This window comes from Manis javanica, chromosome 18 (genome assembly GCF_040802235.1).
Source record: "Manis javanica isolate MJ-LG chromosome 18, MJ_LKY, whole genome shotgun sequence".
Taxonomy (NCBI): domain Eukaryota; kingdom Metazoa; phylum Chordata; class Mammalia; order Pholidota; family Manidae; genus Manis; species Manis javanica.
Window position 1 is genome coordinate 5,331,429 of NC_133173.1, and position 25,441 is coordinate 5,356,869.

Below are 25,441 nucleotides of genomic sequence, written 5' to 3' on the forward strand. Positions count from 1 at the left end.
GTGGCTTAGAAGTTGTGGTTTGTTTCTCACAGGTCTCTGGAAGACCAAAGAGCAGCTGAGGAAAGAGGTGGTGGTAGCTCGGGAGGGGAGGGTGAGGCAACCCGGTCCTGAAGGCCTCTTGGGAAGGCTGATGGTTTATGCACGTAGCTTTGCGACGGTCACAGCAGGCCTGAGCGTGTTGGGAGCTCCTGGGTGGCAGCAGAGCTGGTCCAGGTGGGCCAGGCCGTGGGGTTGGGCTCCAGCCAAGGAGAATGGAACTGTCCAAGTGCCAGCGTCCTGAAGGTGGGCATGGAGGCATGAAATGTCAGGTGGGAGTCATCACTTCTGAGAGCACCGGGCAGTTGGATGAAGGTCCAGAGCTTTGCTCAGGGAGTCCTGAGATGCAGGTAGATTCAAGGCAGCTGACCTGGGCCCTGGGGAGGGGAGAGGGGCTCAGTGAGTGGGAATCAATAGCCAGCTAACCTGGGGTGGACCTGGGAGTGGTGCCCAGGCTGTGGAGAGGGAGGCTGAGGCTTAAAGGCCCTTTTCAGGGGTGCTCTGGCCCTGGTTCACCCTGGCCCCCCGATTTTGGCCAGGGTGGGCATGCTGCTTTCATCCTCCACTTTCTCTTGGAGGAAAGGCACTTGGTGTATCCCAGCCCTGGTTCTCCGCCCTCAAGGGTAGGTTGGGCTGCGTGAACCGACAGCGGCACAGAACTGATGGGCTGGTGAGGAATTCCACCAGGGGGAAGGAGACTTTGAACATAAACGCGCTTCTGTCCAGCGGGTCTGGTAAGCTGCTTCCCTTGGCAGCAGGGTTATCTCAAAAGAGGAAAATCCACTCGTCTCATTGGTCAGAAAGGTCCTCTTTATTTTGGGAAGAAGGTGAAGTGAGACACAGGAGGTAAAATGACTTGCTATAAAGCAAACCGTTATGAGAAAGCAGGCATTAATTCGAGTAGCCCTGTGAAGAGGGGGGGCTCTCCCCTGTTGAATGTCCTCCTTGACTGTCATGTCATGGGTGTCGTGTTCACAGCTGTGATAACAGCTAAGCTTTGTTGACTGCTTAACTGATGTCAGGCTCTTTCTAAGCACTCCGCAGGTGTCTTCTATCCGACCTCATAATGACCCTACTCTCCCCATTTTGCAGATGAGCAATTAGAAGCACGGGGGTTAACTTGGTGCCCAGTGCCTCTCTCCTAAGTTCCAGGGGCCGATGTGGCAGTCTGCTCCAGAGCCCACAGTATCAGCACCCTGGAAGCCAAAATCCCAGCATGCAGCACACAGTAGGCCCTCATGAGTTATTTGTCGCATTGAATTAAATCAGCTTCCCCTTCCCAAGAAAGCCAAAGATCATAAATTCTTTGGAACCCGACTCCCTTTAAACACTGCTTTTAAAATCTCATACTAGGAACAAAATGCAATAGGAGGGTGGGTAGGTCTTCAAGAGGGATTTTGCTCTTCCATTTTTGCAGCTGGTATGGTTTGCTGCCCTCTGATCCTGCCCCGGCCTGATCACCCTTCCACCCCATCTTGCCCTCTTGGAGAAGGGAATTGGATGGAGTGCCCATCGTAGCAGGCGGGAGCAGGGGCAGAGCAAAGATCAGGGCCCTCCATAGCGCTGGAGCCGGTGAGGCGGAGGCCAGGCGAGCTGGAGCTGAATGCAATTTCTGTCAGAGTTCCCTTCCCGTCTCTGCAATGCAAATCCTGAGTTACAAGCCATCCGGATGACAAGCTGACATTTTAGCTCCAAACATTCTCCTATAATTAGTAGAATCTAATGCAATACAGGGAATGGCTCCATTTTATACACACATTATCGTAATGCCTTTAAATAAGATAATTGATTATGCCTCTGCATAAGAAAGTGGAATATTCGGTGTAATTAAAACCAGCATTCCAATCCTGGCTCCCTGACAGGTGATCCGCGTGTCACTGTATAAAACCTTCAAGTAGTGCTCACACACCCACATTCCAGTTTTCAAAGTTTGTTGTAAAAAAACTTTGGAGCAATTTTTTTTTTCCTCCTTCATGGTTTCCAGCTTTGGGCCTGGGAAATGAGAGGGGCTGTTTCTGTGCCCCTCCTTGGCTGCCTGACACTGCCACAAACTCTCTCTTGTTTCTCTAGTAGATCTTCATTTTATAGATGGGGAAATTGAGGCACGGGGAAGTGATAGCAGTTCTGTGATTGAGCCAGGCTTGCAACTCAGTCTGTTTAAAGGGCCCTAGCAATTAGACGTTAATCAAGTTCTTTTGCTAAAAGTGGGAAAAAGTGTGGTTTTGTGGACAGAATGTAGAGCTGGAATCGGGAAATCTGGATTCTAGTCTTGGCTTTGTGAACAGTTAACTTCTCTGAGCCTTACTTTCTCCATTTCATTGATTGGCTAAGGACAACATTAGATCAGGTAAATGAGAAATCTTAATAGCCATCCAGTAGGTAAGACTCCTGCGTACGTCTAGGTGAGGGTGGGGAGATCTTGGGGGCCTTGAGGCCTAGGGGGTTCCCAGTAGTGCCCCATTACCCTTGACGCAGCATCCATCTTCTGGAAGTTGACTGGTGGGGAGGAGATGAGAGTGGGTGACAGCAGTAGGAAGGCTAGCTGAGAACTGGGCAGCTCTCTGCCATGATTGTACTGGAGATGATGCTGTAGGCATGTCGGGTGGCACTGACACTGTCCTGAGTTAGTCCTATCTTCTCACTGAGTCTCCAAAAGGATTAGTCTGTGGCATGCTTTTGTGGGGCACCTGGTGGGCGTTGGGTGAGTGCCCTGGGGCTAGGCAACCAAGCTGCTCCACTTGTTTCTCTTAAAGGGGCAAACTAGCGACTTCATCCTTATTCTCATGAATGCCAGAGCTTCTTCCCAGTCTCCTTGCTTACCCTGGCTTCCTCTAGAGATGCCAAGACTAATATATTTGTGCAGGACAAAGTCTTCCAGTGCTGTCCTCCATGCTTGTAATAAAGGAAACTTTATTACAGTTTCCTGTGGCTGCTCTAATAACTTATCACACACTTGGTGGCTTAAAAAACTCAAATTTATTATCTTAGAGTTGTGAGGGTCAGAAGTGTGAAGTGGGTCTCCCTGGACTAAAATCAGATATTGGCAAGGTCACATTTCCTTTGGAGGCCCTGGGGCTGACTCGGTTTTGTTAACCTCTTCCAGTTTCTAGAGGCCAGTTGCATTCCTTGCCTTACGTCTCCTCCATCTTCAAGGCCAGCAGTGACCAACTGACTCTTTCTTCCTAGGCCATGTCTTTGATTCTGACTCTGTCCTCTCTCTTCCCCGTTTAAGGAAACCTTGTGATTGCACCGAGCCTACCAGGACAGTCCAGCAAAATCTCCTTATCTCAAGATCCTTAACTCAATCACACCTGCAAAATCCACTTTTCCATGTTCAGTAACATATTGACAGGTCCCAGGGGCTAGGATGTGGGCATCTTTTGGGGGGCCACTATTCTGCCTACAGCAGTGCTCTAGCCCTAATGGTAATTGTATTGCTTCTTAACAAATTACATTCAAATTTCATGCCTCAAATGATGAACATTTACTGACTCACAATTTCTGCTGGCAAGGAATCTGGTTACTCCTGGCTTGGGGTCTCTCACAAAGCTACGGTCAAGGTTGGCTGGAGCTGTAGTTGTCTCAAGGCTTGATGGGAAAGGGTCTGTTTTCAAGTCCACTCACACGGCTGCTGGCAGCCCTCAGGTTGTTGCGGGCTTTTGGCTACAGATATCAGTCCCTTGCTACATAGATCTCTCTGCAGGGCAGCTCACAATATAGCAGCTGAATTCCTTCAGAGGGGTATGATAGCAAAAGGTGCCCCAGAGGGAAACCACAGTTTTTTTTCCTAATCTTTTTATTTTTTTATTTTGGTATCATTAATCTACAATTACATTAGCAATATTATGGTTACTAGGCTCCCCCCCCCATCATCAAGTCCCCACCACATACCCCATTACAGTCACTGTTCATCAGCGTGGTAAGATGCTATAGAATCACTACTTGTCTTCTCTGTGTTGTACAGCCTTTCCTGAGCCCCCTTTTTACATTACGTCTGCTAATTGTAATGCCCCTTATTCGCCTTCTCCCTCCCTTCCCAACCATCCTCCCCAGTCCCTTTCCCTTTGGTAACTGTTAGTCCATTCTTGGGTTCTGTGAGTCTGCTGCTGTTTTGTTCCTTCAGTTTTTCTTTGTTCTTATACTCCACAGATGAGTGAAATCATTTGGTACTTGTCTTTCTCTGCCTGGCTTATTTCACTGAGCATAATACCCTCTAGCTCCATGCATGTTGCTGCAAATGGTAGGATTTGTTTTCTTCCTATGGCTGAATAATATTCCATTGTGTATATGTACCACATCTTCTTTATCCATTCATCTACTGATGGACTCTTAGGTTGCTTCCATTTCTTGGCTATTGTAAATAGTGCTGTGATAAACATAGGGGTGTATATATCTTTTTCAAACTGATAAATTCCTAGGAGTGGAATTCCTGGGTCAAATGGTATTTCTATTTTGAGTTTTTTGAGGAACCTCCATACTGCTTTCCACAATGTTTGAACTAATTTACATTCCCACCAGCAGTGTAGGAGGGTTCCCCTTTCTCCACATCCTTGCCAACATTTGTTGTTTGTCTTTTGGATGGTGACGATCCTTACTGGTGTGAGGTGATATCTCATTGTGGTGTTAATTTGCATTTCTCTGATGATTAGTGATGTGAAGCATCTTTTCATGTGCCTGTTGGCCATCTGGATTTCTTCTTTGGAGAAGTGTCCAGCTCCTCTGCCCATTTCTTAATTGGCTTATTTGCTTTTGGTTTGTTGAGATGCGTGAGCTCTATATAATTTGGATGTCAACCCTTTATCGGATATGTCACTTATAAATACATACTCCCATACTGTAGGATGCCTTTTTGTTCTTTTGGGGTGTCCTTTGCTGTACAGAAGCTTTTCAGCTTGATATAGTCCCACTTGTTCATTTCTGCTTTTGTTTCCCTTGCCCGGGGAGATATGTTCATGAAGAAGCTGCTCATGTTTATGTCCAAGAGATTTTTGCCTATGTTTTTTCTAAGAGTTTTATGGTTTCATGACTTACATTCAGGTCTTTGATCCATTTTGAATTTACTTCTCTGTATGGGGTTAGATAATCCAGTTTTCATTCTCTTACATGTGCTGTCCAGTTTTGCCAACACCAGCTGTTGAAGAGGCTCTCATTTCCCCACTGCATGTCCATGGCTCCTTTACCATATAGTAATTGACTGTATATGTTTGGGTTAACGTCTGGAGTCTCTAATCTGTTCCACTGGTCTGTGGCTCTGTTCTTGTGCCAGTACCAAATTGTCTTGATAACTGTGGCTTTGTAGTAGAGCTTGAAGTGAGACTGCTCAAACCACCCCCCGCCCCCCGCTTTATTCTTCCTTCTCAGGATTGCTTTGGCTATTCGGGGTCTTTTGTGGTTCCATATGAATTTTAGAACTATTTGTTTCAGTTCGTTGAAGAATGCTGTTGGTATTTTGATAGGGATTGCATTGAATCTGTAGATTGCTTTAGACCAATATTAATTCTTCCTAGTCAAGAGCATGGGATGAGTTTCCATTTGTTAGTGTCTTCTTTAATTTCTCTTGAGTGTCTTGTAGTTTTCAGGGTGTAGGTCTTTCACTTCCTTGGTTAGGTCAATTCCTAGGTATTTTATTCATTTTGATTCAATTGTGAATGGAATTGTTTTCCTGATTTTCTGCTAGTTCATCGTTAGTGTATAGGAAAGCAACAGATTTCTGTGTATTAATTTTGTATCCTGCAACTTTGCTAAATTCAGATACTAGTTCTAGTAGTTTTGGAGTGGAGTCTTTAGGGTTTTTTATGTCCAATATCATGTCATCTGCAAATAGTGACAGTTTGACTTCCTTTACCAATCTGGATGCCTTGTGTTTCCTTGTTTTGTCTAATTCCTGTGGCTAGGACCTCCAGTACTATGTTGAATTACAGTGGGGCGAGTGTGAATCCCTGTCTTGTTCCCGATCTTAGGTGAAAAGCTTTCAGCTTCTCGCTGTTAAGTATGATGTTGGCTGTGGGTTTGTCATATATGGCCTTTATTATGTTGAGGTACTTGCCCTCTATTTTGTTGAGAGTTTTTATCATGAATGGATGTTGAATTTTGTCAAATGCTTTTTCAGCATCTATGGAGATGATCATGAACCCAGTTTTTTTTTTTTTATAATTCAGTATTACAAACAACATCCCATCCCTTCAGCACTTACTATTTGTTGTAGATGCGTCAATAAATCCAGCTCACACTCATGTAGAGGGGATCACAAAGGGTATGAATATTAGGAAGGGAGGGTCAAATTTGGGGGTCATTTTAGGGGTTACCTATACCATCAATCACTCACACCACTTCCTTAGAAAGGGCTTGTCCCTAATGGTCAGAGATTAGGCCTCCAGGATTTAAGGCAGGAGAAATCAGACTTTAGAAACCCTGTCCCAGTGCACAGAAGAGTAATAGAGTACAGAGGTATGTGTGAGTAGCTGGATGGCCGTAAAACTTTCTTCCATCTGGGTCAGTGGTTCTCTAATTTAGGACGTCTGTTACAATTGCCTGGGGTGCAAGATGAAATGCCACAGTCTGGACCCCAAACCTGTAGCATCTTTCTTAGTTGGACTGAGGTAGAACCCAGGCATATGCATTTTTTTTTTTAAGAACTCCTGAAGTAATTCTGATTTGCATCAAAGTTTGAGAAATGTTGATTTAAAGAGTTTGCTGCTGTCTAAAAGAAGGGATTTGGAGACTTGAAGGAACTCCTTGAAGTCTGGCTCTTCCAAATGAGGATGATGCTGATGACAGCAATAAAAATAAGAATTATTATTAATGTAAGTACTCAGTATTTGGCAGGTACTGTGCTAAGTTGCTTACCTCCTGAGCCTCAGTTTCCTTATCTGCAGAAGGAAGAAAACAGCATTGTTCAGCAGGGAGACTGTGAAGTCTAAATGATTTAATATAGAAAATGGCTGGGACAATGCCTGGCACCCGGTGAATGCTCGGTTTACACTGACCCTTCCTGTCCTGGCCATCCCTGTGCTACTTTTGGGGACCTGAGACACCGTGAAGCAGAAGACCCCACCCATCCCGAGGTGGGCTGAGTGAGCTCAGACACCTGTGAAGGATATTTGAGTGGCCTCAGGTCTGATGGGCTGCCCGGGAGGCTGTTATACAGGCCTGGGCAGAGGTGAGATCGGCTGTGGGGTGCACCCAGGTCCTCCATTAAAAGCCTTGGACCAGCGGCCAAAACTAAGAGCAGTGACTTTAGGTTATTTTTACCTCCAAGTGATGGAGCTGGATCTATTCCTCTTAGAGGAACAGTCTGTGCTGGACATGGTAGTGCTTGTAAGGCCTGAGTCAACTTCTTGTCTGAGCTCCACTCACAATATGCTCAGGCTTCCTGGAGCCACCTGGTAGTCTGGCCCGGGGGCTACGGTGGATGTGATTGTGTGCGGGCAGGACTTTCGGCCACTAAGCCACCTCTTGGTTCTTGCAGCATGCCTGCGTTTCTCTCCTCTCAGAGCCCGTAGTAGGTAAGTAAAAGGGGCTGGTGACCTCACTAACAGAGAAGCCACCTTCTCGGTTCTGCCATTAGGAAGGAACTGAAGCTGAGAAGAGGACCTTACGTGCTTACTGACGGCAAGACCGCCGACTACAATTGAGAAATTCCAAGTCTCTTAGAAGTTTTAATTCAGTGAAAATAGTCATAAACTGACTTTTCTTCTTTCCTGTCAGAAGCCAAGATCCCAGGACTGATGACAAAGACAAAAGAAGTGTAATTCCATTTCCAAAGGGGCAAAAAGATTCAGGGTAGTTTTGCAATATTGAACTTAGTGTCAGTGAGAACACCTTTGAGTCCTGGTTTTGCCATTATCTTGCTGTGTTACTTAAGGCAAGTTAGTTCACTTAACCTTTCTTAGCTTTGGTGTTCTTATCTGTGACATGAGTGTATCAGTCAGTGTAGGCTCATGTGGCAGTAACAAATAATCCCCAAATCTTAGTTGCTTAACACAGCAAAGATGCATTTCTTATTCGCTTTTCAAGTCCATCTTGGATCTGCTGAGGGCTCTGCAACACATTGTCAGGTTGACAAGATAATTACCATTAAAAAATGCTGCCAATTTTGGTGGCAATGTGACAGGGAGAGTTGGGGCAAGTGAAGGTCCATTGATTCTTACAGCTTTCATCTGGAAGTTAAATGCATCATTCTGCTGACATTTCATTGCTCAGAGTAAGTCATACGGCCACCTCCAACTCCAAGGGTGTAGGGAAAACCATCTTACCGTGTGCCAGAAAGAGGGAAAGCTGGGAATGTTTGGTGAACAGTGCTACTGGCTCCCACAATGGGTATTGTTATATCAACTTCCCCACAGGGTTATTGTAAAGATTAAGGGAGAAAATGGGTAAAAAATCATCTTGCAAATAATAGACACAAACAACATTTTGGGGTAGTCATAGTGTGCCGAATGCTATCCTAGATATTTTGTAAGAGCAGCGCATGCCAGACAGAATTCTGGAAGGGAGTGGCTTGCCTGGTTATGCTGCCTCTTGGCCCCGGAATTGTGACTGATTGTCAGAAAGGGCACACTAGCCCAGGTGTGCACATGGAATAAGAGCTCATCTTTAACTGGAGACTCCTGCTGTCCAGGGTATTTCTTGGGAAGGTTCACTCTTGTGACCAGCGATCCCATAAGCAGAGACAACATGGGTTGCCCTGATGTCAGTCTCTCTGTTGTCCTCCCTAGCGAGCAGGCGAGGCCTCTTAGTTGAGTGGATTTGAGATTGGTGGTGGGTTTTGGTCTGAATGCCCCTCCAATATGCCTGTCTCTGCTGTCCACTCTTTGTGAGATGCCTGCTTCTTGCTTTGAGTCCCTGTGAGTGGGAGCTCCTTGGTAATCTGGGGAGGGTCTTGTGGTATTAGTGTTGCTTGTCCTAATTGGTGGCTTGAAACAGCCCTTTGGGGTCAGCAATGTTTTATTGGTGGTTGTGTTCCTGTGTTCTCCAACTACAGGAATTGGGAGTTTTAAGCATCCCCTTCTTTTGAAGGGAAGAGTCCCTGCTTGAAACTCAAACTACAAAGAGACCTCTACAACCTTAGCATTCTTTTTGGGCCAAGAGACCCACCCTGGCAGTGGTAGCTCAGACTTAGTCACTCTTGTACTAGGTGTACATACTTGCAAATACTTATCATTCTGCAGGATTATTCTAATAATCTTGTGAACTAGGTAACACTCTCACCCCCACTTTATGGATTGAGAAGACTGAGGCTCAAGTAGCTTCTCTGCCTTGCCAAAGGTCCCACAATTAACAAGTGGCATGGATTTGAAAACAGGTCCTCAGATTTTAAAACAGTGGCTGCTGTCACTCTACAGCTCTCCTGCACAGGGCTGTATTTGCCTTTTTTTTTCTTTTGATGATGGAAGACCCTAAGAGTTTCAGAGCTTGAGAGAATTTTAGAGGTGATCTGGCCCAGCTCCTTTTTATGAAGGAGGAAAGTCGAGGCCCTCAGATGGGTGTCCAGTGGCTCACACTGAGTGTCCATCTCTCTCCTTTGCTTTATCTATTATAACCATGATGGTGTTTTGGGTTTTATTTCTGCCCATTCCCTGCCCCCCTTTCTACAACATCTCATCATTTTGTAACAGCACCTCCTAGAAGCCTTCCATGATCATTCCCCACTCCCCCTCAAGGAGGTGAGCTTTGGTGCCTACTCAGTGCAGTGTGAGAGCCCCTAGAGCCTTCCAGGTGGCAGCATATACCCACTGCATCATCATGGCCAGTTTGCTGATGGATGACAGTGGACCTCCCTTCTGCCCATCACCTTGAGAACAGAAGTTGTGTTTGCCTTGCCAGTCACCCTATACTTGGGGCTGGCACTTGGCTGGTGGTCAGAAAATGTTCACAGATGTAAGGAAGTAAAATGAAGGAAGGAAGCAAGGAGAGAGGGAGGAAGGGGGGCAGTGCGAGGCCAGGTGTGGCTTCCAGGCTGCTGGCAGTGTGTCTTCTCATGCAGGCCTGGGGTCACCTCCTGAGGGGCTGGGCCCTGCCGGGGTCTCCCAGGGTGCAGGGAGCGGGGCAGGCTTTCTGCTGCCTTTGTGCTTCTGCCTTCGGAGCCCTTCCTGTGTCATCAGCAGCCCCCTTGGAAGAGGAAAATGAGCGAGGGAGAGAGAGGAGGGGAGGGTGTGCTGCTCCGAGACAGAGGAAGGGCGCTTAAAAAAATGTCACTTAGAATCCCTGAAAGAATAAGCTGTAAAAAACAACCACACACTCTGCTGGGTGACGCAAGTCAAAGGGAAATGCGGTGCAGTTAGTCACTGGCTCTGAGGAGGTGGCGGACAGGGGGCAGGGATGCAGAATGGGAGAGCAGCGGAGGGCTGGGGCGGCGGCAGCCTCCCGCACAAATGGCGTCATCTGCCCCCACCCGGCCTCCGGAGCCCCGGGGAGATGTGCTTTCCTTCCTTGGACCCACCTGTGCTGCCAGAGCTCCTCCTTACTGTGTCTCCTCTTTCCCATTAGGAGGCATCTTCCCCCTTTCCAGCACAGTCTTAGGTTAAGGGAGGGAGGAGGCTGGGAGGTCATGGGCATTTAGAGGAGGGAGATCTTTGGCCCTGGGCCACCCCTGCTGGTACCAGCTCCCCATTTTTCTGCCCACCGGGGTCCACAGGAAAATGCTTCCTCTGTTCAGGACTTCAAGGGGGTAATCATGCACTCCCCCACCTACCAAACACTTATTAAGCACCTACTATATGCCAGACCCTGCCCTCACGGAGCTCACCTCGAGATCCTTCGCTTGATTTTTGTAAATTTCAAAGGCACTCCTAGTCACCAGTGGCTCTGAGCTGGGGGATTTGATCATTCTTGTTGGGCTGTGTACTGTCCTGGACTTTCACTTTCCCCTCGTTCACATCCTGATAAGGAAACAGGCTCTTCTTGATCCACCTTTTTGCTCTTTCATACTTCCCAGGTACAGTCCCCAGGAGCTAGTTGTGTGCATAATGGATTTGTCCTTGTGATTTGAGGACTCGCTGCGGAGAGGAACATCACAGAACCGCAAACAGGTCATTTAAAGCTGAATATTTCTGTCTCTGTCCCTCTAGCAACTCAAGCCCCCAGGGATGTTTCTCGGCTCCTCCCTCCTTCCTTCCTTTTCTTTATATCTAAATTCCCATGCATTTAATCAGTTTGCCGAAAAGCTTAGCTCTCTGTTGGTTCCTTCCAGCCCAGTTCTCCAGGATCCCACGTTGTACTACGCAAGAAACTGCTATTTTCACAAAGACAATTTCTTCCCTAAGAGGTTTTCCCACCATCTGGTTAAATAGCATTTTTTTCCTTCTGCCGTTACTTCAGCAACTGGGCTCCTCAGCTGCTCCTCTGGGGCTCCTGCAGCCATGTCCTTGACAGCTACCTGCCCCTCCGGCCTGCCCTTCCCAGCTGGTGTTCTCTCAGCCTGGGGCGCCTCTCCTGGCCTTGTGGCCGGGGAGGTTCTCCAGGGGATACCCCTCCCCGCTGGACAGGTTCCTTAGCAGCCTTCCTGGCCCTTGCTGGTTCTCTTCTCTTGTTTTCCTCCCAAAGGCCTTTGCTCATTCAGCAAATTCTTCTTCCTTCCTCTTGATCCCTCAGCCCTTAAATGCTGCCTTCTCCTGCCAGCCCTGACCATGCCCTCCTTGTTGGAAGGCAAAATGTCCCTTTAATGCCGGGGTTCTTGTTCACGAAGCCGAAGAATGAGCTTCACAAACAGTCAAGGCAGGAGAGCAAGGTACAGGCTTTTATTTAGAGATACAGTGAAAGGACAGAGCTCCTGGCTCACGTCAGGAAAGGGATAAGAGAGCCTGTAGTGGCGCGTTGTCTAAGGGGTTTTATAAGCAGTTGAGGATTTTTCGAGAACATGAAAAAAACTTAGGGGTGTGGACTTGCATCACCTGCCCTGTCCTCAAGGTGGGCTGGGTCACAGTCTGATTGCCAGGGCTGACTGGGGTCACGGGTTATGCTGACACCCCTGCAGAACACTCAAACATTCCAGGTCAAGTTGCTCCTGGCTTTTTGACCTTGAACTGATCTCACTGAAGATGTCTATATCTTTACCCTAGAGAATTAGTGTGACCTTGACTTTGCATGATGCTTAACAGTTTCAATGGGGACTTCTTTGCCCATTGTTACATTGCTCTCACTGTAAATGTTCTGCCCTGCTTTTCCCAGAGGCCCTCACCCTACTCTGACTACACCCACCGTCCCTGTCTCACCTGGGCCCCAGCCGGGCCACGGGCACTGCCTCAGTGCTGGCTCTTTGCTCCCCTCAGTCTTGTGCCCATTCTACCTGGCTTCCAAGCGACTGATCCTCCTGATGTTTCTAAGTTTTCTGAGCAGAAAAAGGTGGCAAACCATTCCCCCTCATATTCACCCCAAAATAGGCCTGATGTAGGCGCTCTATCCAAATGGAGTGAAAGCAAGTATTTCACCGGAGAGGACGCCCTGCCCTCCAAAATATGCAGGAGCTCCTTGAACTTCTATGGCTGGGTGACTGTTAGACCTTTTCCATCTTCACCTGCTTGACCTGTCCGTCATCTGCAGGACTGTTGGCTTTGTGCTCTCCTTTCATTCTCTCTCCAGGCTGGCCTGATACTGGGTTTTTCCAAGGATCTTCTATTTTGAGCATTCCTTTGAGTTTTCATGTCGTATGAGATGGGCATTCCACTCCTCTCCCTGCTTCTCTTTGCCGTGATTAGGACCCAGTGGGTGAGGGAAGTGGCTAGGTTTGAGGAGAGTGTCAAGGAGGTGCTGATGAAAGTAACTCCAAGCCAACAGGCAGGGCCTTCCCTTCCTCCCAGGGCCTGGCTGTGAGGCCTTACTGAGTCCCTTCACCTCTCAGAGTCTGCAGCTTCCACGTCTGCAAAGTGGTCAGTGATATCAACTTCATGGGCTTGTTGGGAAGACTCCTTGAGATGGGAGATGTGCAGTAGAAGGATGCCAGATAACATCAAATAGCAATGAGGCATAAAGCCCCAGGTCCAAATTCCAATTCTATGCTCCCCTTCTAAGCTGTGTGATTTTAGGCAAGTCGCTTAATCTCTCTGAGCCTTAGTTTTTTCATTTGATAAGAATACTCATTCGTATTAGTTTCCCATTGCTGCTACAACAAGCCACCACAAATGGAACGGCTTAAAACAAGACAGATTTATTTTCTTGCAGTTCTGGAGACTGGAAGTCCAAAAGGGATCTCACGCAATTAAAATGTGGGTGTCAGTGGGGCTGGGCTCCCTCTGGGGGCTCTGGGGAGAAACTGTTTCCTTGCCTGTTTCTTTTGCACCTTCCTTGGCTTGTGGCCCCCGCTCCCCTCAAAGTCAGCAAGAGCTGGTTGAACCTTTCCCACAGGTCATCACTCTGATGTTTGCCCTTCTCCCCGCCTCTGCCCCATTTAATGACCCTTGTGATTGCATTGCGCCCATCCAGACCCAGGCAATCCAGGTGATTTCTCTATTTCAAGGTCAGCTAATGAGCAAACTTAATGCTGTCTGCAATCTTCATTCCCCCTTGCCTGTTATGTAACATACAAGAAATTCTGGGGACCAGGATGTGAACATCATTTGGGACCATTATTCTACCAGCCAGACCACCTGAGTGTTGTGAAGACTTAATGAGACAGTACGTGTGATCTAGACCTGTTCTGACTCACGATAAGAGTTTAGCGAACTGTGGCTGCTGTCACCACTATTGTTGTTTATCATCTACTGTCACTTGAGTCCCCATTCCCTGCTTTGCAGAGGAAAGTGCATGCCCGTTTGTGAGGATCAGCGGGTGTGCAGGGGCAGAGGGGCCTCACGGAGCTCCCTGCGGGCCTCTGCCCCTGACTTCCCAGTGCCCTGAGCCCCCGGCCTCGGCCGTTTCCCGCAGGAGCTGCCCTGGTCCTCGGGTCCCCACGTGTGCAAGCCCGGGGGCTGCCTCTGCTCTGAGGCACTGAGCACGTGCTGGCGGAGGAGAAGCCCGGCTCTGTCTCCCCAAGCCCACAGAGCTTGTTCCGCAGGTTCTAGCTGGGGGGATGCTCCCAGACATGCAGAGTGGTGGGCAGGACAGACTTCCTTGGCAAGCTTGTAGCTTCCTTAGGCTCTTAGCACGGGGGGGCTGTGTGCAAAACCCCAGCCCCAATTAAAGGTGGGTTAATATGGTGGCCGCCTAGGAAATCTGCTTGGTACTGATGGGACAAGGTATGAACCAGGGGAGCAGAGGGGTGCCCCTCTGTAGTTGAGGGAAGGAGCCCTGTGGACCCAGGATGTCAAGCACAGGGAGGCGAGAGCTTGGCTGGGAGAACACGGTTTGCATCCTCCAGTTGGCGAGGCAGAGAGGTTGAGTAGGACTCTTGCCTAAAAGCACCTAAAGGCTGGTACTGGCTGGAACGACCTCTCTGGTCAGACTTGGAAGCAGGCTAAGGTGGGAGGGGCCTGCTCTTCCCTATTGCAGTTGAGTTCAGCCCCAGCACAGGGTGATGGGGTTGGAGCCCATCTGTAACAGAAGTTGCATGGGTTGTGCCACTGGATGTGGGCCCTGGAAGGGTACAGGCACTTGAGAGCACTTCTCCTTGCACAGAGACACCACACAGAGGGGTCCCCAAAGTAGTTGGGCAGCACCACAAAGCTCCTCCAGACTCCTACAACTCAGCAAAAACCAAGTAACAAATAACCGGATTAAAAATAGGCAAAGGACTTGAGTAGACCCTTCTCCAAAAAGACACAAATGGCCAACAGGTATATGAAAAGATGCTTAATATCACTCACCATATAAATCAAAACCACAGTGAGATGATATCGGCTCTCACCTATTAGGATGGCTATTATAAAAATAAAAAGTGTTGGTGAGGATGTGGAGAAATTGGAAACTTTGTACATTGTTGATGGAAGTGTAAAATGGCATTCCTGCTGTGGAAAATGGTATGGAACTTCCTCAAACGATTAAAAATAGAAATACCATATGATCCAATAATTCTGCTTTGGGCAACTTATCCAAAATAATTAAACCAAGTTCTCAAAGAGATACCTGAACTTCCGTGTCTACTATCACATTAGCCACAACAGCCAAGATATAGAAACAACCTAAATGTTCATCAAAAAATGACTAAAGAAAATCTAGTATGTATGTGCAATGAAATATTATTCAGCCTTAAAAAAGGAAATCCTGCCACTTGTGACATCGTAGATGAACCGGCCAGGGGGCCATTCAGATCAGATACGGGGGGAGATGCTCTCTCAGGCTCCTCTAGACTTTTCCTCCATGGAAAGCCTGTTAATACCTCAAAAAGAAAAAAGTCCCCCAAAATGTTATCTACTCAGTCATGGGCAGAGGAAGGAGATCAAACAGTGTTGAGGAAAAAAAAAAGCAAATGTGTTTAGTTTATAAACCATGTAAGGCTTGTCTAAGGAGCTGGTTGCGATAATCACACACGTGATGGTCATACTCAGGAGCACATCTTTGTTTCATTTAATTCCCACCATGACACGGTGGGGGTGGGGGTGGGGAGGTTTTGCTGTTTCGTATTTGCCATCACAGGCTGAGGCTCACCTGATGTGCCTAGGTCCTTGCTGAACTGACACTAGCCCTCTGGGTCTGGCACAGGCCACAGGTGCGTATCAGTGGGGCAAGCCTACAACATCACGTGGCAGGTGACTTCCCTTTTCCCACCTCAGTGGCTACCTTTCTTTGTCATTTCTCAGGATTTAGAGGGATGAAGGAGGGTCTTGGGGAGTATGCTGAACTTGTCAGAAGGCAGACAAGAGTGGGCCAGTCTTTTCTGACCTCTACCGTGTTCTAGTTTGCCTGTCTGCTAGGTGACTGTGAATTGGCAGGTTCCCCCCGGGAGGGACCCCATGTGGCATGAGGGAGTTTGGGGACACTGTGATCACAGGTGGGTGTGTCAGCCCCTGTTGCAGGAGAGGCATTGTGCAGAATGCAGCCGCAGCTGCTGCTCTTGGCTGGGACCCATGGGTCTTCATTCCTGCCCCCTCCAGCTAGCTGGGTGCCTGTGGGCACATCTCTGAGCTTCCTGTGCTTTATGCTCGTAAGCATTTCTATGGGTCACCTTCTCTCCGAAGTAGATCGGTTCAGTGCACTCGGGAAGTCTGGGAGCTGGGTAACTCTTGCCACCGCCTGCATCCTGTGGAGCGTCTCAGCCGCCACAACAGCTGCGCTTTCCGCCTCCCCACCCCGCTTGTGCTGTGCGATGTGTTGGGCCTGGAAGTCTTAACCGCCCCCTTAGTTGTCAACCAAGGACCGTGTCTGTACCACCACCCACCTCACCTTTGCTTCTCCTGCTTTCTATCACTGCCCTGTTTTGTTTCTTTCATAGCACTTACCAACATTTACACCTTTGTTTTTGTGAATTTATTGCCTGTTCCTCCCCCCACCTCCTCATAGACTGTAAGTTTCTCAAGAGAGACATGTTATAGTCACTGACCTGTTCCCAGGAGCCAGCAATGTTTGGCTCATGGTAGGCTCGCGTTAAAATACATGCTGAGCGAGGGAATTTGCACTTCACACACTCGCTGGTACTCCGTCTTTAGGTCCCTGAGCGCAGTCCCGGTTTTCTCCTGGATGACGGTCTGGCTCATGCGCAGCTCGTGTGATGCTCACCCTGTAGTCCCTGCTCTCAGGTTCCTCCTCTCACCGATTATCACAGAGGGTAGCAGTTTGCTAAGTATTCTGCCCCTCAGAGCCATGCCTCCCTTGGGAATGCATCGTAGCACACAAGTGCAACTGTCATAATTTTTCTCAGCACTTTCAATCTTTTATCATTGTGTTCAATTCCATTACAATTGCTCACTTTTTTATTTCAGGCACATTAAAACACTTGCTGCTTTTGTGCTTGCTGGGCACCACGGGATTAATCATGTTTGCAAAACACCTCAAAGCTAAGCAGAACTGCATTAAAATTGCCACTTATTAACAAAGGACTCTATGGTCCAGAATGGGAAGACCTTGCATTGCAATTATTGCCATCTGTTGGTGGGAGGCTGAGTTGATGTGATCTTCGTATCTATGAAAATTTGTAACCTGGAAAATTCATAGTAGGGAACTTTTAATATTTAAGCTGTAGTTTTTTGGATTTAATTATATGTAAATTAAATCCAGATTATAATCTCTTTTCATCTCTTTCCATAGTATGTGAGTTCAGAAATCCTCATTTACTCCTTTGTGTTGAACTCCTAATGTCTGGGGATAAAGAATTCCACTGAATGTTGTTATACTTCAGTTTGTCCCAAATTGTGCTCTGGGGTGGCGGGGGGTGGTTAATAGGTGTTCCCATCTAAAAAATGTTTGTGATAAAATAAATGTGGTAGCCTTGGCATACCTCACTCTGAGATATTCATAAAGTGTATCATTTCAAAGGCTCTGCTTAACCAATGAGCATTCTCATTTAAACGACTTTAAAAAAAAAAAAACTTTAAAGTTTCTCAAACTTGACCACAGAACTCTTTCCTCATCTAACATCCGGTGTTCCAACATTTTTAGGGACATGTTGAGATATATGTTTATCTGGTAGATCTTAAATATTTCTTGGAGTCAAGATTCTGGTGCGAAAAGGGGGCTGAAACCATAATCCTAGCACTCCTGACAGAATACTGCCTTTCCAGATCTCATTTCAGCCCTGGTGGGCAGCATTTTAAACCAGCCCAGCTACAAAGACAATGCCCGCTTGACATTCTGGAAAGAGTCCTCATGCTGTCTAGTTCGGCGATCATCACCTTTCCCCAGCAGGTGATGCAGTGTCTCAGCAATCGTTGCATTTTGTGGAAGAGAAACAGAAAATTGCAGCAGATACAGGAAGGCTTGAAGCACTTGCTTTGTATTCTGAGTAGGCTCATCTTGGCTCGTTCACATCCTAATCTGAATAAGGCGAATATTATTCACAGTGTGGGTGTGGTGGCTCAGGAGGACACTGAGAGACATTTCAGTTTCATGTTTTTCTTTACATGGTCGTACATCCCATGCATCAAAATGACAGAGGATGTTCCAGTGTCCTTCTGAGCTCTAGCCGGGGAGCTCTCATGGTTGGGGCACCCTTCAATGCTAGTAATCAAACCAGAATTCTAGGAATTGTATGTGGGTGTGAGAGGGTAAGAGGGAGCATGGGGGTGAGTTATAAAGCATTTAAAAATGTCCTGGATGTTGGAAATTTGAAGTTGAAATACCCAAACTCAGAAAACGTCTGTGGGAATGGTGATATTGTTGGGTATTTGCCCTCTAACTCTTGATGACTGGCTGTGCGAGGCCAGGGTTGGTGGCCGCCAGCCTCTAACACTCTAAGAATTGCAGGAAGCCCGTGGATTGGGGTGCTCTTTAATTGCATTATTCCTAAAGCTTTTAGAATCTCCCTTAAATCCACATAAGCGGTAGGTGTTAGTCCTGGCAGTACTACCACAGCCCACTGGCCATGGACAACCAACCTCATGATTTGTTTGACTTGATCAACATTTCCATCTTTCTAAACACATTTTTTTAAAGTTAAATTTCTGCCTTTCAAATGAACTGATGCAATTAACAAATCCACAAGAATGACCCTTCCATGTGTTAATTCCATGGAGAATACTTTGGAAATATATTGATAACTTCCTTTCCTTGGGCTGTTCTATTGGCATACGTGTGTCTTAAACGTGGATTCCCAGGCTTGAGATCCAGTTCCTTCTCAAGAGGCTTTGTGCTGCTTTTGTAATAATCGGCATCCACATTATTACCACTCCTTACCTTTGTGAAGCTGTATTCCTCAGGCATCTTGGTGGCAGCTGATAGCAACAGTTCACGTTGGCTTAGGACAATGAGGCCTTATTGGCTCATGGAGATTGGAAGGCCAGCGGAGGATCGGATTCAGTCACCCTGTCTAGCTAACCCCCCCTCTTCAGTCCTCACCCTCTTACCCTGCTTGAATTTATCTTCATAACACTTATGCTGATATGGCAATTACATGAGGCACCTACTTGGTAGTTACATTGCCTGGAGGTCTCACTGAAATGCAAGATGCAGGAGGGAGAGGGTCTTTCTTTTGTTCATTACCAAATGCCAAGCACCAAGCATCCAGAAATGGGCGTGGAATGTAGGAGGGACAGAGTAGCCAGTTGTCAAATGGAAGAGTGAGTGAATGAGTTCATGCAGGTGCTCCGATGACATCACTGGAAATTTGTTCTTAAATATATTTTGTTCTGTTTCTTTAATATGTTGGAATGCCTCTTTCCCTGTGGGGACAAGATGGCTCTTAGCAGAGAGAGAAATCCTCCTTCTCAATAGAACCAGCAAAAGCTGTACTGGTCATCTGACGTCATTTGACCACCCCACATCCACTAAGCGGGGCGTGGGAATCCTGTGCACCCAGTGAACCACAGAGTCTGAGGGGGGGAGCCTGTAGGCTAGGCAGACCCAATGAGAGACTTTGCTAAAATAATAGTTTATTAATTGTTCTCAGTTGCATTTTATCAACTGTTACTCACAAAACCTTGTGAGGAGAGTAGAAGAGATATTATCACCCCCATTTTACAGATGGGGTCTGGGAAGGTGTGCTGCTTCAAGCAGTTAGGAAGTGGGGGAGCTCCGGCTTGACCTCAAGTCATTTTGGGCTTCACCCAGCATTCTCTCCATGCATCAGATCCCTGGAGGACAGCTGCTCCATGTGGAGGAAAGTATATGTGGTTTCTTTCACAAGCTGAAAAAGTGAGAACATACATGAGATTTGATAGAAATCCTTGAAGCGTTTTTACTTTTCTGGCCAGGTGACTGTCCCTTTTTTTGATCTCAGTGGAGAAACCTGGTTGGAAATGCCTGGTAAAAATCTAAAAGGTTTTGCCTAATCCAGGGAGAGCAAAGACTCAAGATGGTGGGAGGAGGGTGTGGTGATCACAGCACCTTCTTAGCCTGATGACCTGAATCTGGGAAAAAATAAATGGTATCATAGTTCGGCGATTCACAGGCCCCTCTGAGCCAGGCGGAAGCACAGGTTTATCTTCCTGCCAGCTTTGCACACGTGTATGGAATACCAACCTTAAGAGACGAGAGGAATCTCAGGGAGCCTCGCCACCTGTAATTCTCAACCACTATTTTGTGACCTTCAGCGCCTCCTGTCTGCGCCCTGCCCCCTCCCCTTTCTTAGTCCCCTGGCTGTGTCTCTTTCCTGACTCATTCTGGGATCGGTGGTAGAACATTTACAGGCTTTACCAGTTCACAGTATAATTTTGGCTGGGAAACACTGATCTGGTGGTTTCGTAGTTGAAGAACTGGGCTGGAGAAAAGTAAAGTAACTTGTCTAAGGTAGTGTGGTGATAGGCAGAGGAACTGAGTCTTCGACCCACACTTTTTTCCCCCTAACTTCAAAGTTCCAGTAAAGCCAGTGCTTCTCAGTCCCAACAGGGTCCCACCCTGGGGATTCTGATTTAATTGGTCTGAGGTGCGGCTGAGGTATCTGGACTTCCAAATCTTCCTGCGGGAGTTTAACATGCAGCCAGAGCTGGGAACCTGTGCAACACCCCACTGCCACTCCTTGGGGTGAAATGCAGGGCTGTTGCCTGCTCCAGGAGAGGGCAGAGGAACTCAGGGAAAAAGCAAGCGGGAGAGCATCTGAGAAGATTACAGAAGAAAGGAAGACATCTCATATCTTTGTGGAAGTAGCCTGAGTCAGTGGAGGAAATTGGTATTGGTTGATTGCAGACTGTTAGGACAAGGCCACTGCCAGCCCACAGAGCTTTTGTGCAAATTAGAAAAAAACGTCCCCTCTAGGGAGACTCAGCCTGTAGGTGCCATGATTGGCAAAAGGATGGATGGTTGCTTTGTGAATTTTACAGAGGGCCCCTCGGCCTTAAGGACACAGTCTTGCCCCTGGCATGTGGCCCAGTGAGCAGAGCAAGGCTGGGGTTTCGGCCTGATCTCGCTGCTTTGGATGGGGGCCTTGTGCAGTGGACAGCCTGCCTGAGAACGGGACAGCCCGGGCTGGTGATGTCCAACCAACCAGAAATTCCATTCACTACAAACTGAGCGCCCAACACTTTCTTAACTTGCTCCACTGTTAAATTCATCTGCTAGTGGATAGGGAGTAACACATGAGGTCCTTGTACTCTAGGTCTTAAGCCAGTTTAGGAGAAATTGGTTGGTAAAGGGGAAATGACTAAAATACTAAAATCTTTGGGAAGCTCTCACGCTATCGCAGAGTGGATGAAGCTGGGGATGATCAGATGTTTCCCCTAAACCTTAAGAAGGTGGAACTAAGTAGATGATGAGAAGATGGCCAATATTGCTACAACACAAGGCTTAGAAAGTAAGGTGGCTCAAGAGAATTGTGAGATTGTTACAAATGTAATTCTTCTAAGATATCTTTTCATGTTATAGAAGCAATAGAAACGAATTGCAGAAAATGTGGAAAATAGAAATGAACCAAAAGAAAAGCCATTTGAAATTTTACTACTTAGAAATAACCACTAGCAGTTTTTTGTTTATCCTATCAGCCTTTTTTCTATGCTTATAGATACATTTCAGATACATTTATACCTACTGTAAAACATCACACATGTAGATGGGCTCTTAACAAAAGTCTACAAACGTTTACATGTGATTAGCGATTCCCCTACCCTGTTATTTTAATGGTGTGTGGTAACCCATTTAATGAGTCTGTCATAATTTATCAATCCCTATTTTGGAATTTACATCGTTTCCAATTTTTAAATAGTATAAATAGTGTTTGATGAACATTCTCTGTGTTTTATCTCTTGCCACACCACATGCGTGAATAAATGCTTAGAAGTGGAAATCAGGGTCAAATACATCTTACCAAATGACTCAACAGGCAGATTGTACCATTTTCTGCTTCTACCAGCAGCAGATGAGACCGTGTGTTTCCCAGAAACCACTCCAGCACGTGTCAGAACAATACCGTTGATTTTGCAGTTCAATAGCTCTAAATGAGATGGAATGGAGTGCCCTTCCTGGGATGGAAGGGCAGAAGTTGACATCTTGAAAATGGGGAGCCCCAGAGACCTCGTTCTGGGTGTGTTCTCACACAGCGGGGTTTCAGAAGACGCTCGCCTCCCTGTGTTGAGCTTACAGGTCAGAGGGGGTAACTAAGCCTGTGTTGCCCCTCTCATCATCACCAGACCAGAGACTGTGTCCCTTCCAGGCATGGTGTTCATTCATGGGCATTCTCATCACCTGTGCCTGGGTGCCCGCACTGCCTGTGAGCACAGCAGGAGGTGTGGAGGGGCGGGGGACCTGCTTCCATAAAGGGGTGGGAAGACCTGGGCCGGCCAGTATAAGCTCCCTCCCTGAGAATGCTGGGGGGCAGTCAACTCATTGCTGCGGGAAGAGGACTCAGGGTTCTTTTCTTAGAAACCTGTTTTCTTTTTTTGGTAATAAAGTTTAATTTCATCATGAAAGTCATGTACATTCTCTAAAGTAAATGTGCCAAGTATAGGAATATAAAGTGAAGGAGAAATCACACACAGGCAAGCTACCCAAGGGCAAATGTTGGTACATGTCTTTCCAATCTTGTGTGTGTGTGGTTGTTCTTTGTATATAGTTGCAATCACCCTGTCTAGGTTATTTTTCTATTACTCTTTTTTCATTTTAACATGCAGTTTCCATGTTATTTGTGTAGTCTTGATAAGCATTTTTTTGATTGTAATTTTCAGTTGTGTGACTGGGTCACCATTCACTGTTCAGTATTGACATTTAGGCTATTGTTTCCATTTTTCAGATGAGGAAACAGAGACGCACAGGAGGTGCAAGAGTTACGCAGTATCACAAGACCGGTAAGAGGTACAACCAACGTTTCATCCATTCCTCTACTATTCAACTGTTCATTTATTCAACATTTACAGAGTGCCTGCTGTTGTGTCATATGCTATAAGACCTTTGAGAGGCAAAAAACAATTTTCCTGCTCAGGTGATATTTATAAATTAGTGGGCAGCACCACCTCCCTGGAGCGGCGATAGAAGCGTTCCTTTGTCCTACCACACCCCAGAGAAGGAGCGCTTGCCCAGTCTGGAGCCTGGGAATGCTTCCTGGGGAAAGTAGTGTCGAAGCCCAATTTTACAGGATGAGGAAAGTTCGGGAGGGAGGTAAAGGGGAGAGCCTGGGTGAGGGGCTGGGAACAAGAGGGGGCATGACCCGCTCTGGGAACTGCAAATAATTGGCCGTGGTGCGTATTGGGGAAGGTGGGGCTGGATGTATGGGTGGAAACAAGCTCATGATGGGCTTCTGTGGCCTACCAGGAACTTTGGACTTTAACCTGAGAGCCGTGGGGTACCCTTGGTGCATTTTAGGCAGGAAATGTGCAAATTCTATTTAGATTTTAAAAGGAAATAATTCATTCAACACATGTTATTAAACTGCTTTTATATCCTGGTCTGATAAGAGCAAACTCTAATTTTTTTTGTTTAAAGAAAATAGTCGGTTGTTTTCATGTAAAACACCCAGCACGATGCCTGCCATGCAGTCGGTGACCCACTGGTGCCAAACACATGGCTATCCTAGAAAGTCCTGTAGTAAATATGTTTGTGCATAAATCTTGATTTGCATTAAAAAATTCCTTATTTTTAATTGCAAAAGTAATGCATGCCTGTTTTAACAAATTAAAATATCAAATTGCATTTAAATTTCAAATGAATTGACAGGAGCTTGGTTTTTGTATCTCCTAGGGAACTGTCTGGTGGGTCAAATGAGGCTCAGCTATGGCTCAGTCTCATGTTATGTGTTTAGCTCTGGGACTGGCACAGGGTAAAATCCTGATGAATAGCTGATATTGTCATTAGTACCCCAGCATCGCCAACTAGGCCTGGGTGCTCCGTGATTGGTCTCCTCTGCCACGTGATGCCATTCAGGCCCTTCCAAGCAGGCTTTCCTGTGGCATATCTCCTGCGTCCACCCCTTGTGCCACCCTTGTGGCTGCAGATGAGCCATATGCCTGGTGTTGCCCACTTACCAGCTTTACCCCCGAGGCACTGGGTCCCGGTCAGGGCAAGTATTGCCCCAAACTCCCTCAGCCCCTGCCACTGTGTGGTCTGCATTTCTCACTGCTCCTGAGACGGAGCTTCCTCCCTAAGCCCTCCTCTTCCAGTGCTGCCAGTATCCAGGTCCTTGCAATTCCCAGTCCTCCTCCCCTTTGCAGGGTTTCACGGAACTGTCCCCATTTTCTCATGCGGCTGCCACTATCCAAGGTCAGATGGGCAGAACTCCTGTTAGAAACATCCGAACAGCCTCCTGACTGGTTCTGCTCTAGCCTCTTCCTGTTCTGCTGGTCTCCCCTCCTGTCTCCAGATGCTCACAGCCCTTCCAGGTCTCCCAGTTGCCTCACTGAGTCATTCTCAGATGCTTTAAACTCACAAAAATCTTACCCAACTAGCTTTTCAGCCCGTTTCTCTTGGCTGCCCATCACGAAGCCTAGACACAGGTAAACCAGGGAGCCCTTGAGCGTGACCTCCGCCCTCTGCCCCCCGCTCCTTTCTCAGGAGTGCCTTTCCCCTTCCCCACATGCCCATCCTACCCGTTTTTAGGAGCTACTCTGATGCCACTCCTCCACGAACCTTTTGCTGATTCCTTCCACTAGAACTGCTTGCGCTCTGCTCCGGGGGCCCTGGCCCCTTCACTCCCCTGGGCCGTGATTTCTCTTCCTCACCTCTGCTGAGATCTGGGGGCTGGAAAAAAATCCCTTGTTGTGGATCATCCTGCACATTGTAGAATGTTTAGTGGCATCCCTGGCTTTTGCCCAGTAGATGCCAGTGACACCCCCCCCCCATCCAGCTGCAACAATCAAAAACGTCTGCCGTTGGCTGGAGTCCACGGGAGAGGGGAGGACCACTGCTGTGCAGTAACGTGATGCCACAGGTCCGCTGCCACACTCACTTTGAGTCTGGCCTGGGATGGTGCTGCCTAGCGTGCCAGGCCCTTCAAGCCTCTGAGCTTTTGTTCATGCTCTTCCTTCTGTGCCTCTGAGGGTTTCCTCCTGAGCCTTTAGGCCTGGATGACAGGCTGCCTCTTGTCACCCTCACCCCAGGCCTCCTCTTCCCCCAGGCAGGGTGATGGCTCTGCTCCCTGCGTCCCCGCAGCCCTTTGCACGAGCCTTGGCCATAGCCCTCATCGGGTGATGCGCTGCGTTATACAAAAATGGTTTAAGCATTTGTATTGAGCGTGTGAGGTGTGGTGCGCCAGGGCCCTGGAGAGGTAGGCGGTCACCAAGCATGGGCAGCACACTGGGGTGGCTGTGCCTGTCTGGGAACAACAGCACCTGGGGGCAGGTCCTCACTTAAGCATTTACTAGGTGCATGATTTGGGGTGATTCATTAAGCTTCTCCAAAGACTTGACTTTCTGCTCTGTAAAACTGCCTTAATAAGAGCATCTATCTAATGGGCTTGCTTCCAGGATTTAGCAAATTAATGCACGTAAAGTACTTACCTGGTATCTGGCATGTAGTAAGTGCT

General features: G+C 47.4%; 1 long non-coding RNA gene across 1 annotated transcript in view; it reads left to right on the forward strand.

The window, feature by feature from the left end:
• The window catches only part of LOC140847260 (uncharacterized), a 37,616-nt gene extending 14,844 nt beyond the window's left edge, over positions 1-22,772 (forward strand). Inside the window, exon 3 of the long non-coding RNA XR_012127083.1 lies at positions 22,718-22,772. This is a non-coding gene — a long non-coding RNA (uncharacterized lncRNA). The remainder of the gene's footprint in view (positions 1-22,717) is intronic.
• The last annotated feature ends 2,669 nt before the right edge of the window (positions 22,773-25,441 follow it).